This window comes from Aphelocoma coerulescens, assembly GCF_041296385.1.
Source record: "Aphelocoma coerulescens isolate FSJ_1873_10779 chromosome W unlocalized genomic scaffold, UR_Acoe_1.0 ChrW_unloc_scaf_1, whole genome shotgun sequence".
Classification (NCBI taxonomy): Eukaryota; Metazoa; Chordata; class Aves; order Passeriformes; family Corvidae; genus Aphelocoma; species Aphelocoma coerulescens.
In genome coordinates, this window is record NW_027184080.1 from 12502298 (window position 1) to 12513040 (window position 10743).

Sequence of the window (10743 nt, forward strand, 5' to 3'; positions counted from 1 at the left end):
TGGGGGAGGGCTGGTTGTAACCTGCCTTTATCAGAGGATATTTTCCTCCAAATTTGTCCAAACCGGCACAGTGCTTTAGTATAAAGTATAGATTAATAAAAGTTGGGTGTTGGCTGCTGTGCTCGACCACAACTGCTTTTGCAAGACAAGAAGCCTAGCCCAGGAAGGGGCTATGATGATAAGTGAATAGGAGATGCTATGCCTAATGCTTACTGCTCTTGAAAAAAAAAACAAACCCAAGTGGACTAGGATGATAAGGAAATGGAATGTGAGCTAATGGGTTTGGCTAACCGCTTGTCTGCAGAACATGGGCCTAACCCCAATGGGCTAAGCAATAAGGAGGAAGACGCATGCTAACTGCCGTTTTAATGACAAATAGAAGAACTCTCACAAAAGGGTAGAAAAATGTAATAGGAGAATAGGAATATAATCAATACACAATTATAAATGAAGTATAACTAATATAACAACAGTGTGTAATAGTAGAATGAAGTGTGTATTAGCAAAATAGATGTGATAAATGTATTAAGAATAGTGTGCTGTGTTTGTAACCCTAAGATAAGGAAACTGCAAGCCATGTAAGACCCCTTAGGACTGTAACTTTAGATAAATGACTAAAACAAGGGACGATGATGAACTTGTAAATGTATAATGACTGTAGAGAGCTTATCTGAGGAATGGCTGCGCAGCAGAGGACATGATAAGATAGAGCCTTGCAGGATGTAGGAGTTAGCCTGTCGTGGGAAAAGGGGTTTCTTATCAACAAGGTGTCCAACAGGACACAAGCCAGAGCAGATTGGAATGAAGAAACCATCACCGCGGGGTGTGTTGTTCCCACGAGAGAAGATGACCAATCGTGAGCTCAGGTTTTGCAATATGTATGAGCTGTTTAAGTGTTGTATAAATAAGAGATGAAAAGACAATAAAATCGAGGCTTGCCGATCATGAAATCATGAGCTCGTCTCCCGCGCCTTTCCCGACATCTGACGCCCGAACAGAAGGCACGTCATGTACCCCCCCCTACCCCCACTTCCACAAGGAAAGGTGCGTTGGGTTCAGGTCCTGCAGCTAGAGGGACGGCAATAAGAGCGGAGAACAACCGTGTTTCCGTCTCCGTGCCCGAACGACCACACCGGTGGGTTCGCTGATACGTGCTGCCGAAGCCTGGAGGGCTAGCAACGGTACCGTAAGTATGGATAGGCAAGCAGCACAGGATTTATTTAAAGCTTTTCTTCTTAAGCGTCACTTTAAAGCTTTTAACTTAGAAAAAGACCTCCCTTCCCTACTAACTCACGCGCGTTCTTATGGTTTCTTTAACGACCCTCACAGCATTCACGAATTAGCAGAATGGCGGAGGTACGGGGATGAACTTTTTAGCCTTGTTTTAGACGATGATAAGTCAGCCAAGAAAATAAGCAAACTTTGGAAAGCAGTTCATAATGAGTTACTGTTAGTGCAGGCAGAGAAGCAAGCAGTCATAGGTTTTAAGATAGCGAATTCCCGTAACCAAGATAATGACTCCTCGGTTTTCCCTACAGCCCCCAACCCCCCCGCCTTTGCCACTATTGAGATTCCTCCAGAGCCACCCCCCGCTGACAGTCAATCCCCCGCGCTGCCTACCCCCCTGCCTGCTCCCCCGCCTTCCGCTTCAATCGCCGCCTCTGCATTAACCCCCTCACACCAGCCGCCGCCTCTAATGCCACGAAGCCTGTCCCTGGGGCAGAATCTGACCCGGCGGAGGCTATGGCAGCAAGGAGGAGAGAGTTGTGGCAGGCGCTTGCCCGAGACGGCATGGAAAGGGGAGATTCCGAGCTCCTAGCAGCGGCACAAGAAGCGATGGCTTTCCCTGTTGTTTTCACTACTAATGCGCAAGGGGGTCAGAACGCGCAGTTTGCCCATCTCGACTGGAAACTCCTGTCCCAGCTGAGAGCAACAGTCAGTAACTTTGGGGTGTCTAGTGAACCAGCTAAGCAGATGTTAGATTATCTTTTTAATGCCCACATTCTTCTGCCTGCCGATATCCTGGCCATCACGAAACTCATTTACACCCCCTCTCAGAGATTGCTTTTTGAGGCAAGGTGGAGAGAGGAAGCGGCAAGTAGCGCTAATCTCCCCAGACCCCAAGGGGACCCCTTAACAGGCCTTACTGTAGACGAGCTTATGGGACAGGGCCCATATCTCAGAGTTGAAGCTCAAGCTGGACTAGGGCCACATAAACTTAGGGAGGCAATGGCAGTAGCTAAGAGAGCAATAGATAAAGTCAGGACATCGGGAGGGACCCCCCTATATATGAGCATCAAGCAGGGTCGTGATGAATCGTTAAGCTCCTTTGTTGATAAGGTTATGGATGCTATCTCTAGGGCAGGGACACCCGACCATATGCAAGATGCCATTTTAAGACAGTGCATTTTGCAAAATAGCAACCCTACCACCAGATCTTTGATTACCTCTATACCTGGTGATTGGACCACTCAGGCATTACTAGATAAATCTGCGACCTTGCCCACAGGTGCTCAAGCCTTCTTAGTCCACGCGTTAGAAAAGCTGGGGGAGGGATTGAAGGAACAAGCAGCTAGTGCTCAGACGCAGGTAATGGCCGCCCTTGCTCCCCTCCAAGCAGCAGCCACGCGCCCCCGGTTGCCTCCAGAGGGAAACAGAATGAGATGCTATCGATGTGGCCAGTCGGGTCACCTTCGTCGGGAGTGCTCAGCATCCGGAGTTTGGTGCAACAAATGCCAATCCAACACGCATAACTCGAATGCCTGCCGTAACAAGAAGCGGGGAAACTCCCGGAGCAACGTGTCCAGCAGCCGCGCAGGGACACAAGTAGCAGCTGCAAACCCTTGCCCTGCCTCCAGCCAGCAACAAGTGGCAGCATCGGCCTGGACTTGGCAGCCTCAGTAGACTGTGATCTCCTGACGTCTGAAATCCATAACATCCCTACAGGACTAACAGGACCCATCTGCCTCAATGGTACACCAGTAGGAGGCTTGATTCTTGGCCGATCATCTGCCACTGCCCTAGGACTATTCGTTCAACCAGGCGTGGTGGACGCTGACTCACAGGGTGATATCTTCATACTGGCTTATACTGTTCATCCACCTGTAAGGATTCCTAAAGGCCAAAGACTAGCTCAATTTGTACCTTTGCCTCAAGCCACACAAGGCATGCAACCCTTGCAGGCTCAACCAAACGCTCATACAGGCTACGGCTCAACTGGGGAACTAACCTTGCTCACCATCGATCTTAATAGCCGTCCACGGAAGCCGTGTGCCCTAACCTATAAAGGAGAAACAATCACGTTACAGAGCCTCCTAGACACAGGGGCAGACTCCAGCATTGTCGATGTGAACACATGGCCCTCACATTGGCCTCTTCTGCCAGCAATGACAGCCATCACTGGTGTCGGAGGAATGAAACTAGCACACAAATCTCCGCTGATAACTGTAGAAATTGAGGGCAAGAAAACTACCGCAACCTTTTCTATCGCCCCTCTACCCCCCACAGTTGACTGCCTCATCGGAAGAGATGTATTGGCCCAAATGAGTTTTGTGCTTACCGATGATCGCCATTTCTGCTAAGGGCCGTTGCTTGGAATTTCCCGCTGCCACTAAGATGGACTGACAATAACCCTGTAGTGGTTAAGCAACGGCCTTTAAAACGGGAAAATCTGCTTCAAGCACACGCTCTAGTCAATGAGCAGCTTCAACAAGGACATCTTAAGCCATCGACAAGCCCATGGAACACCCCAATTTTTGTCATCCAAAAGAAGAATGGCACGTTTCATCTGCTACAAGACCTTTGAACTGTCAATGCTCGTATGGAGCCTATGGGAGCGCTGCAGCCAGGACTCCCTAACCCAGCAATGTTGCCACAAGATTGGCCTCTTCTTATTATTGACTTGAAAGATTGCTTTTTCACAATTCCACTACATCCAGATGATACGAAGCGATTTGCCTTTTCATTGCCTGCTCTTAATCGTGGTGAACCAGACAAACCTTTTGAGTGGACCGTATTGCCGCAGGGAATGCGCAACTCTCCCACCATATGTCAATTGTATGTCGATGCAGCATTGCAGCCACTGCGACAAAAGTTACCTCAGACCATCATTTATCATTATATGGATGATATTTTGTTTGCGCAGAAGGAGCCTTTTGACCAAACAGAAATTCAGCTTATTACCTCCTCTCTTCAAGAATGATCTTTAGTAATAGCTGCTAACAAAATTCAAATATCCTCCCCGTGGAAGTATTTAGGATGGGTCATCACCAATCAAAGAGGGAAGCCTCAAAAACTGCATATCCAAGCCTCAATCACCACTTTAAATGATGCTCAAAAACTGTTAGGTGATCTGCAGTGGTTAAAGCCAATAGTAGGAATCCCTAATGTTCTTTTAGACCAGCTCCGTCCCTTACTAAAAGGATCAGATCCATGCACACCGGTACACCTAACGCCGCAGCAGCAAGAAGCTCTACAACAAATCACCACCTGTATCACAGACGGTTTTGTTTCGCTTCTTAATCCAGACATCCCCCTTTCTCTTACTATTTGGAATTCTGAAACTCACCTCCTCGGCGCAATTACGCAGCTAAAGAAAACGGGGGAGCTGGCGGTTTTAGAATGGATATCACCACAGTTGCAGCAACGAAAAACTATTACCACAAAACTTGAAAATTTGGCTAATTTAATTAAGAAAGGACGTTTGCGCATTCTGGAAATTGGAGGACAAGAACCTGAGTGCATCAATCTCCCGATGGAAAAACCTGCCTTGGACTGGTACTTGCTAAATTCTTCATCACTCACGGAAGCGCTGTTGTCCTCAGGAGCCAAAATTCAGACCGGTCCCCTGTTTCCCAAGGCATTACAGTGGATAGGAGCATGGAACTGGATTTCAAAACCCTTGCGAGAAGATAAGCCTATCCACAATGCCATTACTGCATTCACAGACGCCGGAAGAAAGACAAGGAAAGCAGCTGTCGTATGGAAACAAGGCCAGCAATGGCATCAGCATTCAATAAACGCCTCGTCAGATGATACCCTGCAAACCTTGGAATTACTTGCAGTCGTTTGGGCAGTAACCCACCTCACAGGACCCTTAAACGTAGTTTCGGACTCGCTGTATGTAGTGGGCGTCGCCTCAAGAATTGAGGATGCAGTCATTAAGGAAGTACAAAACAAAAGGCTTTATGAACTCTTTCTGCAACTAAAACGCGCCCTAAGAGAACGGTCACACCCCTATTCCATTCTCCATATTCGCAGCCACATGTGGAATGAAGGCCTGGGTGAAGGAAACGAAAGAGCAGATAAACTTGTCTCGCTTGCCCAAAATATTCTCCCGAAACAAACAATGGCGCGAGAAAGCCATGCTATTTTCCATCAGAATTCCAAAGGCTTGTCAAGGGAATTCGGTATCCCAATTGAAGAGGCAAAAGCCATAGTTAAAGCGTGTCCCGTGTGCAGTTTCCACAATAAGGGGCTAGGTTTGGGAGCAGGCGTTAACCCCAGGGGCCTAAAGGCTAATGAAATTTGGCAAATGGATGTCACTCATGTCGCTAGCTTTGGACGGCTAAAATATGTTCATGTTACTATAGACACCTATAGTCATTTTATGTGGGCAACTGCTCAAGCAGGAGAAACAGCCAAACATGTTGAACGCCACATGAATAGCTGTATTGCTATTATGGGAGTCCCTATAACAGTTAAAACAGACAATGGGCCCGCCTATTGCAGTACGCGGATAGCCAGATATATGACCCAATGGAATATTGTCCACAAAAGGGGAATTCCTCACTCCCCCACGGGTCAAGCAATTGTGGAAAGAGCACACGGTACATTAAAACAATATCTAGAAAAATATCCTGACATTCCTAATACCCAAGACAAGCTACTGAAATGCTTATTTGTTTTAAATCATCTTTGCATTTTTGGAGATAGACAGTCTCCTCCTGCCATAATCCATTTTACCCCACCTTCTAATCCGCAACCAGAAGTGTGGGTCAGATTTAAAGACCCCCAGTCAGGATTATGGCAGGATCCAGCCGAAGTTTTGTACTGGGGCAGTGTTGGGGTCCCTCCCCCGCGCCATGTAGCCCTGAGGGAGGCACGGGGTTTCCCTGCCCCTGCTCAGCCTCGTTCCCCATTGGTTGGTTTGTGTTCCCCTGCGCGGGCAAAGCAGCTCGGGTCCCGACTGTAAGAGTCCCTCAGCAGAGCCCGGCCATGCGGCTGGGGAAATAAACATCTCTGAAACATCTAGCAAGAATCCGTCCGTATATATTTGTTTCTTTTCCACGGGACTCCTGGTTTGATATATGCGTGTTGCAGTATCCCCGCTGCAACATATGGTGGAAGATTGCGAACAGAACGATCCCCGCGACTGATTTGTGTGAGTAAACCCTGGAAACTTTGGATTCCTCTTCTTGGTTTTGTTTTGCTATTGCATATCTGGACTATGGAAGAATCGTGGGAAATGGGGCTCTCTGAGCCACAGAAAAAAATGTATCTAGAAGTAAAAGGAATCCTTGAACAACAAAACAAAAAAGTATTTGAACCGGGAGATCTTGAACACTTCTTTATGTGGCTTTTCAAAGAGTTCCCCTATATTTCCCGAGACTTACTTTTTGATATCAAACCTTCTGGATATCATCAGGAGTGTTTCTGGAACGAGATCTGCGATAAGCTAAGGGATGGACGAGCGATAGAAGCTGTCCGTGGATCCTTTATAATCACTGACGCTCTTGAGGAGCATTTGTATGGTCCCATTACCCCTAAAGCAGAAGATCATACTTCTCCCGTGGCCGAGACCGCGCGGCCGCCATCCTGGGAGCGCATGACTGCAGCTGTGCCGATGGAGGTGCCTGCGCTGGATGCGCCCGGCCCCCTCGGGAGCGCGCGCCTTACTGCGGACCCCATCCCTGTCTCGGGGTCCCCGGCTACGCGGCCGCGAGTGAGGGAGCGACGCCGCAGGCGCCATGGGTGCTGTGGGCCACGAGCAGCCAGGAAGCGGAGGTCAGCGTGGAAGCCCGCTCTGTGCATACGGCTCAGAGAGCCCTATGCAGGGAGAAGCGGCGGTTTCCACAGCGACACGAGAAGCCGCGCAGCGCAGCGCCGAGCCGAAACGGGGCCGCTCTCAAAGCAGCGTGGAGTTTGCAGAGCGGAACCGCTCACAGGCCACGGAGCCAGCGGCGATGGCAGCGCGGGGCCGTGCAGAGCCCAGACACGCACCGGAGCAGCGTCGTGCAGAGAGCGCAGAGCGGCCGCGGCGCGGGGGCCTGACCGAGACGTCAGAGTCGGCGAGGCGGCGGCCACGCGGGACCGGCACCCACGACAGACACGCAAGCACGTGATAGGAGACGTTCTAGCAACGAAAGTCACAGGAACTGTGAAATGGTACAATGTAAAAAACAACTATGGATTTATAACACGAGATGATACAGGGGAAGATTTATTCATCCATAGAACTGCCATTAAAAGGAATAACCCTAAAAATTACCTGCAAAGTGTAGGAGATGGGGAAGTTGTTCAATTTGATATAGTGCAAGGAAAGAAGGGTTTACAAGCAGCGAATGTTACTGGGCCTGGAGGTATTCCCGTCAAAGGCAGCCGTTATGCACAAAATTATAAACAATATCCATTCCAGCAATTTCCCTACCCACAGCCTAATTTCCCCTTTTACCCTATACCCAATATGAACCCTTTCCTAAGTTTACCCTATCCCCAGTTTATTCCCAATCCGTTTTTTCATCCATGGTTTCCCTCACAAAACCCTGCCTTTGCCAATTGTTTCCCCTACAATTCCTCTCCGATGCCGATGGGGGGATGAAAAGGGGGAGGGAAGAGATTGAACCCTCTCCTGCCTCAGTTTCCCCACAGGCATGTCCAGAGAGTTCTGTCTCCCTTCTGTCAGCCCTGAGATGTTCCACAGAATTTGTTTGGACATTTAAAGACTCAGGAGGGTGGCTTGTTTTGTTTTGAAACTGTTCTTGTTATGTTTATCCAATTGTCTTCATTCTCCTTTTATTAAAATAAAACGGATGAGATGTTGGGGTCCCTCCCCCGCGCCATGTAGCCCTGAGGGAGGCACGGGGTTTCCCTGCCCCTGCTCAGCCTCGTTCCCCATTGGTTGGTTTGTGTTCCCCTGCGCGGGCAAAGCAGCTCGGGTCCCGACTGTAAGAGTCCCTCAGCAGAGCCCGGCCATGCGGCTGGGGAAATAAACATCTCTGAAACATCTAGCAAGAATCCGTCCGTATATATTTGTTTCTTTTCCACGGGACTCCTGGTTTGATATATGCGTGTTGCAGTATCCCCGCTGCAACAGGGCAGAGGTTATGTTTGTGTTTCTACCCCGACAGGACCGCAGTGGATCCCTGCCAAATGGACTAAGCCAGCTTATACGCAGGGACAGTCCGCGACAGAGGAAGAAGAGACGACTCCAACAGGTGGTCTCACAAGTGCTACATAACACCGAAGAGGAATTCCATACTAAATTTCTAATAGACTCTGAACGGGAAATTGAAGAGTCCCTCATTCCCCGATTATACATGGACTTTTTGCTACATTGCTAACGCTCATGCATTGTTTGTTATAATCGTTGCCATTTAGCTCGGGTTAGAATTCATTGCAGAGGTTGTAATTTACAGTGGTGGATCTTTCAGCGACAAGTGTCCACAGAGTTGAGGTGCCTCAATTGTGAGTTTCAGTGGAATCGAGCATCAGCTCAGGAAAATCTTGGTAAACTAACGGGAGTACCTCTAGATCAGAGTTTAGCGTTACTAGAAAATATCAAAGACCTCCACCTAAGAGAATTGCGGTGGGAATTAAAGCATATTAGCTAACAAACGTTCCGCTATCCTAGAAGCCCGTCACAAGACAGGCCTTGATGTCCCAGAGCTGTGGCAGGTTAAACCCCATGACTGGGACAATGTGTGCCGCCGGTATACTCGCCGTATTGGGTCTTCTAAGCGTCCCAGGCACTTTGGCCCTCAAGCATAGCTACCCTCCTAAGCTATTCGATCTAAGGCAAAATGTTTGGGTATCTTTGGCACACAAATTAAATACAACTACGTTCTGTGCCAGCTTAGCTACCCCAAGTACTCCTTTTCTTACGTGCCTAATAGGAGTCCCCCTAACAAATACAACTTGGCTCCATTTCAGGTCAGCCGCCAATGATACAGGGTTCCGATCAGGCCGAATTACTGGCAATAACATCATTGAAAGTTTCGAGCAGTATGACGTTTGGGATGACCGCCTCCCATTTGGGCCTGAGCCGCAAGAGATTGAATTGATTGATTCTTTAAATGCCACTAGTTGCTTTTATATAGATAGCAGGAATTCACACTGCTCTGAAGGCACGCATACCAACTGCTGGAAAAATGTATCTACTCCTACTTGGTTGTCTCCCATAGGGAACAGTTTAGAATGGGAAAAATCGTGGTGCAACCACACTGGTAGGACACAGGAAAAACCTGCACCAGGCACAGTCATACCCAGAAGGCTGCCCCCTGGATATTTTCTAATTTGCGGAAATCGTGCTTGGTCCGGCATCCCTACCTTGCCCGTTGGCGGTCCGTGTACAATCGGACAGCTTAGTTTAGCCCTTCCACAACACCACCCAAATAAAACCCACCCCACCAGATGGCGCAGAGACCTATCCCAGACCCTCCAATCAAATTGTGATGATGAATTGACCTTGTGGAACAAGTGGGAGGTAATTTTTTCATCACTATTTTTGCCTGGAGGGGCAGCAGCTCGAGCTCATCGCAATATAGAGAGATTAAGCTGCTGGGTAGTGAAGCAAGCAAATGGAACAAGTAGAGTACTGTCCGCGCTTGCAGATGATTTAAGCACAGTCCAACATGCTGTATTACAAAATAGAGCTGCTATTGATTTTCTGTTGTTAGCTCATGGACACGGGTGTGAAGAATTTGAGGGATTATGCTGCATGGATCTAAATGATCATTCTCGCTCTATTCATGCAGAGATTCAACAGCTTATAAATCACTCTCAAAAAATTAAGGAAGATACAGGTTTCTTTGGCCTAGATGGGCTGGTCAGTGAACTGGGATTGGGTGGTTGGGTAAAAAGCATGGTAAAAACATTGTTTCTCTTATTGATCATGGTTTTGGTAGGATTAGTCCTGTTCAGCTGCGCTCTAACTTGTATCAAGAGGGTACTGCTAAAAACAACAACTCTGAGCATGATAGCACATAAAGAAAACGGGGGAAGTGTAGAGAGCTTATCTGAGGAATGGCTGCGCAGCAGAGGACATGATAAGATAGAGCCTTGCAGGATGTAGGAGTTAGCCTGTCGTGGGAAAAGGGGTTTCTTATCAACAAGGTGTCCAACAGGACACAAGCCAGAGCAGATTGGAATGAAGAAACCATCACCGCGGGGTGTGTTGTTCCCACGAGAGAAGATGACCAATCGTGAGCTCAGGTTTTGCAATATGTATGAGCTGTTTAAGTGTTGTATAAATAAGAGATGAAAAGACAATAAAATCGAGGCTTGCCGATCATGAAATCATGAGCTCGTCTCCCGCGCCTTTCCCGACAAATGACGAACTTGTAAATGCATAAAAAACCTCTGTGAGATGACCATGGCAGACATGCACATGGAGGTGTTAACCCCTGCATGCTCCCGGCCTGGCCAATAAAGGTGTGCTTTACTTTACAGTACCTTGCGGTGGAGTAGATTCCTTTGAATGACAGGCAGACCAGTTAAAGCCTCTCTGGTATGGAGGACGATGCC

General features: G+C 48.2%; 1 long non-coding RNA gene across 1 annotated transcript; it reads left to right on the top strand.

Annotated features, from left to right (window-relative positions):
* The first annotated feature begins 663 nt into the window (after window positions 1-663).
* Window positions 664-10518, top strand: LOC138102750 (uncharacterized). Its single transcript, XR_011147515.1, has 2 exons — window positions 664-1186; window positions 8349-10518. It is a non-coding gene; the product is annotated as an uncharacterized lncRNA (long non-coding RNA).
* Window positions 10519-10743: the final 225 nt, after the last annotated feature.